This window comes from Silene latifolia, chromosome 8 (genome assembly GCF_048544455.1).
Source record: "Silene latifolia isolate original U9 population chromosome 8, ASM4854445v1, whole genome shotgun sequence".
Taxonomy (NCBI): domain Eukaryota; kingdom Viridiplantae; phylum Streptophyta; class Magnoliopsida; order Caryophyllales; family Caryophyllaceae; genus Silene; species Silene latifolia.
Window position 1 is genome coordinate 71985413 of NC_133533.1, and position 6368 is coordinate 71991780.

Here is a 6368-nt window from a genome sequence, read left to right on the forward strand (position 1 = left end):
TTGGAAATGGACACCTAAGCACAAAATTATGATTGTTTAAAGTTTTTTCGTACTTAGTTGTCAATTTTTGTCCTAATTAACATTGTTAATAATTGTCATTATTAGTTATCGTTAAATATTTTTGTTAATTCAAAGTTTTTTTTTTGTTAATTAATATGATAATTCATTACTAATTTTAGTTTTTTTTTACTAGGTATTAAGTCATTAATTAACTGGGTATGTAGTCTGAAGACTAGAGAATATAGAGAACATGGAGAGTAAAATTGTTGCATTCATCTCAATCTTTAGGGTGTGTTTGGTAAACAGTAGATTGATGAATTTTCAGAATATTCAAGGTTTTTAAAATGTTTGACTCACCAATTTATGGCTCTGTTTGGTAAATAGCATATTGGTTGAAATTAGTAGATTCCAACCTAAATAGTATGTTGACAAATCAATCTACTAATTTGATGTGTTTGGTAAATGATATATTCTAATAGCATATTGGTCGGAATCTACTGTCTTTGAATATGCTGTTATTAGCAGCATATTGCAATAGCATATTGAATTTATACATGAAAATAGTATAATTGCCCTATAAACTGCTAATTACTAAAGACCTTTTCTTAAATCTGCTATATTTCCCAATTAATATGCTAGTTAAACCTGCTAGCAAACATGTTAACCGTATTCTACTAACGTTATCCGCTATTATAAATCTGCTTCTACTATTTGCTAATCAGGGCACATGTGTTTAGTAAATGACATATTGAAACGGTAGATTAAACTCAAATCCATGGTTTTCCAATATGCGGCTCCCTCAAGCATATTCACTTTCATATATTGTAAAAAATGAATCTATCAATTATATCATGGATAGAACAACCTATTTACCAAAATCCGCTAATTATCAAACACTTGTATTTTATCGGCCAATTAAAATATACTAGTCAAACATATCAATTAAATGTGTTATTTATAATTTACGTTATCAAGTTGCTTTTGCTAATAATAATCTGTGGAGTACCCCGAGCCGAATCTCATTTTATTAACTAGTTTGTTACACCGTTTTCTCTTAAATCATGAATCTGTAGATTATATTCTCGTAATCTCAGTATAAAATATTCCGATTGACAAAGCACGACCCTTAATCTTATTGGTGAATTTAAAATAATATGCTCCCATCATATATGGACAGCGGCTTATCTGTCGACATATACGCCACATCAATCCAGCCGCTCCGCAATCATTGCCGTTTATCACAAATTAAAAGATGCATTCTGACCCCTTCAATTAATTTAACTAATAATAAACTTACTAATTACACCAAATATAAAGTATTTTTGGTCAAGTAAGTGTGTTTATTAAGAACTAGTTTATGTCAACTATATCGCTTATACATAGGCCAGGTCTTTCGTCTATTAGCTGTGAACACGAAAAGGCTACAGATACACTAGGTGTACAAATTTTTTGTACACCATCCAATACGGACATGACACGTGGCAAACCATGCTAAATTAGGTTAAATGGGTTTAGGGTTAGGTTAGTCATTTTGCATATGTAGTTAACTACTATATGGTTAGTTTTAATTCCTATTTCATTTATTTTGTTTCCATTTATATTTAGGCAATTACATAAAAATGAAATACTTAATTTATTATAAAATAACCATTAATGTTTACAAAATAATTAATTTTTGCATCAAACAATTATTTGCATCAAATTAACGTGAATCGTAATTCAATTAGACATCGACTAAATTAGGGTTCATCCCTAAATTGAATTAGGGATCAAAACAATTGAATTTCGTATAACATTTCCCCCCTAATTTAATTGAATTAATAAAATTAATGGATCGATATATCAATTTTATCGAAATTGTTCATTGTTTTCGTCCTAAAATAAGTAATTCGAATGTAACCCTAATCCAAAATGCAAATAAATAGAAAAATTGTTTATTCAATTGATGATGAACCCTAATTGAAATCGTTCTATTAAGAATGATGAAACCTAATTTAATGATTTGTGTGAATTTCATTGGTTTGGAATTAGTCGAAAATTTGAGGCTTAAAAAACAAAAACAAAAAATGTTGTGTTGGGGTTCGAACCCGCGTTGATGAGAATTGGGTAAGTTAGTTTTTGCAAGGATACTCGTAACCTTGATTGAGCAAGGGGTATCAAAGACGTCAATTATACAATATAATTGCATTTTATAGTTTGAAATACTGTCAATATATAAAATAGTCAAACTTTCTTAATATATTGCATTAATATTCCGTCATTATTGTTGCCTATTTGGGTGCCCTAAATTTCGGCCATTTTGATTTATATGCGTATTCTTTATTTTTGTAAATAAATTATTTAAGGAAGATTTTCTATACCATTTACTTATTTAAATTTATTCTAAAATAATTTTATTATATTGTGTAATCTTATATTTTATATTTTTAATGGATTGTAAATTTATTCTTAAAGATTTGGTAATTCTTAAACGTGGGTATGATTTGTTGTTATTTTTGGAGGGAAATTTTGGAGGGAAAAAATGGAGGGAAAAAATGGAGGGAATTTTGAGTTGGGATTGTATTTAAGTTCAACCATTTGCTCATTTTAACTTGCACACAGATCATCCATAATACACAAAAAATTCTAAGACCTTATCAAACTAACCCTAAATTAGAAATGGATAAGCGAGATGAAAAAATTGCAAAACTTATGTTACAAAATCGTATGTTGAAGCATCGACTTGCAAAGGAGAAGAAAGGTCGCGCACAAGATGTTTTGGAAACAAGACGGTTCATTCAAGCAATGATGGAAATAACTAAACAAAAGGAATTTGAAAAAGCTCTTTATGGGGTCCCTTGCCAAAATATCGAGTACATATATGAAGAGGAGTTTAATGCGAAAAATGCTCCAATTCTACCCGATGACCATCTTAAATGGCGTCAAGTAGGTGACTTGGAGTATCTACCCATGCCTGTTGCGAGACGCCGCAATAGAGGTTCGGGATGAGTTTGGCAATAATGGAGATCAACCTACACCTCCTCCTCCTATCTATTTTGGATGGAGGTCTAGGGATCGATATCGAATGCCGCCACACGCAATTAAAAGCCTCCAGTTTTAGTTTCTTTATAGTTTAGGGTTATTAATTTTGTCATTTCACACGTTTTGCAAGTTTAGTTTTGTATTCTTGAATTTCATTCAGTTTATGCTATAGAAATTTTAATTCAAATAAATTTGATAGTCATTTCATCAATATCCTTTTAATTATTTGTTTGAATTAAGAATATGTGTGAACATCGAATCGAATTAAACGAATTATGGTTCAAAAGCAATTAAACTACTTGAAATAAATCGTGAAGTAACTTGAAATGATAAACCCTAACGTGATGGACATGGTGGAAAAAATGTGGTTTTTGTAGGATTCGAACCCACGATGCATAAGAAGTCCTAAAGGGATAGTCATGGAAAAAAAAATAGTTGTGTTTTGTAGGATTCGAACCCGCGTTGCATTAGAAGAGATTATTTTTTTGCATTTGATTATAATTTGAATGAAAATCAATTGAATTAATAAATTAAAATGTGATCTCCCAAAATAATATGATTTCTGAAACTTAAGTAAAGTTTCCTAATTTTATGCCCTAAATTTTGGCCCAAAATTTAGTTTCCTAATCGTATCCCTATATTTTTGCCAAAATATCTTGGTATAATTTTTAAAATCTTGAAATGAATATATTATAGCAAGATACAATAAAATTAAAAACGGAAAAGATATGCAATATGTAGTTTTTTATTATGAATAAAATTTGAAATGTAAATTTAAGAATAATGATTTGATGATAGAATATTGCGTGAATCAAATAGAAAGCGGAAAATATATGTTGCTAACAATAAAAACGCAAATTCGATGTAGTTTATATTTCAATTTATGTGATTAGTAATCGTCTTTGATACCCATTGCTCATTTGGTTTCGATAATAACGCATAGCGTACGCCAATCCGTGTTCGATTCTTCATAGACACATTTATTTGATTTTTTTAATTTACCAAATTTAAAACCATTGGCGCAAAATTAATTAGTTTGACTAAATTCAAACATCATTCTTTGCAAAATTGAATAATTTAAATTAAGTTTGGGAAAAAAATTTGAATTTCACACAGTTGGCGCAAAAATGAATATACTTGTTTTGGTATAGAATATAGGGTTTAGGGTATAGAATATAGGGTTTAGGGTTTAGAATATAGGGTTTAGGGTATAGAATATAGGGTTTGGGGTTTAGAATATAGGGTTTAGGGTTTATAATATAGGGTTTAGGGTTTCTAAGTTTGATTGTATGGAATTACTTAATAATTCATTTTATGTAATTATGTGCTAACTAGTCCGACTATAGCTTACTATCGACAATTTACGTAAATTAGCAACTAACTTGTTTCGATTCGATTATAGCTTACTATCGAAATTTTACGTAAATATGGAACTAACTTGTTCCGATTATAGCTTACTATCGACATTTTATGTAATTATGTACTAACTAGTTCCATTATAGCTCACTATCGAAATTTTACGTTAATTAGGAACTAACTTGTTCCGATTATAGCTTACTATCGACATTTTATGTAATTATGTACTAACTAGTTCCATTATAGCTCACTATCGACATTTTACGTAAATTAGGAACTAACTTGTTCCGATTATAGCTCACTATCGACATTTTATGTAATTATGTACTAACTAATTCCATTATAGCTCACTATCGACATTTTACGTAAATTAGGAACTAACTTGTTCCGATTATAGCTCACTATCGACATTTTACGTAAATTAGCCACTAACTAGTTCAATTATAGCTCACTATCGACATTTTATGTAATTAGCACTAACTAGTTACGATTATAGCTTACTATCGACATTCCATGTAATTAGCCACTAACTACTTACGATCATAGCTTATTTTAACTATTTCATGTTAAAACGTAATTACGGAGCTATATTGATCATATCTTTGTTTAGGGTTTAGTTTTAGGGATTAGGGTTTCAAGGAATTTGTTTTAGGGGTTAGGGTTTCTAGGGTTTGGGGTGTTTTAGATTTTTTTTTTTTTTTTTTTTTTTTTTGGTACAATATCTCTATTTTATGTCAAAATAATTTAGCTTATTGTTTTTAATTTTTAGCTTAATAACAAGTTAAACGTAAAAGAAAAAAAAAAGGTAAAAATGGGTTTTCCTATAAATCTAACCATATCCCCCCTTCAACTTCCTTCTTTCCCAGTATCGTCCTCCTCTAGACCTCTACCATATCCCCCCTTCAACTTTTCCTCCCTAAAAACCCTCTCCTTAACCCTAATTTTTTTCTCACAACCATCTCATCAAAATCAATGGCTAACCAAGGGGAACTTAATTGGGCAATCTCTTGTCCCGCCCCTTATCGTCCTCCTCTACCAAAAGCCATTAAAGATCTCATGGGATCGTCTTCATCGATATTGGTTCTACCCACGGGAATACCGCACAATTTCAAGTTCTTTGCATGCAACGATTTGGTTGTGCACGAAATCATTCCAAGGTGTTACTCGTGGGATCGTGGTTCACTAGTAGCGGTTTGCAAGGCATGGGGCCGTGGATGGGCGAGTACCAAGACGGAAGTTCGAAAAGAAACATGGACTTGCATGAGGCCATGGATGGTTATACTAGCAATGGGTTATGTAAAATAGGTTTTTAATTATATAAAATCGTATATTAGGTTATCCTTTAGTTGCGTTTTAATTATTAGTACGAAAACTGTAATCCGTTTGCATGCAATCGGATTTCATTTTGGTAAAAAATCGGCCCAATTTGATTGCATGCAATAGGATTTGGTTTTGGTAGATAATGATCAATCTAATGTTGCATGCAAGGGTAATTGATGTAAACGGGTTGTATAATATGCCGTCTAGTCTCGTATTTAGGGTTGTAAATTGGTTGTAATCGGATGTAAATTGGTTGTAATTGGCATAATCTGATGGTTTTCCGTCTTTTAATCAGATTAATCGGATGGTATTTTCGATTTAAACTTCAATTTCAATTTCGATTTTATGTTCAATTTCAATTTTATGTTCAATTTCAATTTTATGTTCAATTTTGTTAAATTACGATTTTATGTAATATTTCGATTTAATCTGATGGTTGTAATTTGCTTATAATCGTTCATTGTCGCTTGTAATCCCGTTAATTAAAGTTCAATTTCGATTTTGCATGTTGTTTACCAAGTGTAAATGGTTGAGTATGGAGATGAACATAATCATCACATGCACTTTGACTTAGGTTGAGTATGGAGATGCAAGGGTAATCATTATCTTGTGAAGATAATGATCAATCTTAGTCATTGGGCAGCGTAATGGTTGATTGGTTCATTAGCATT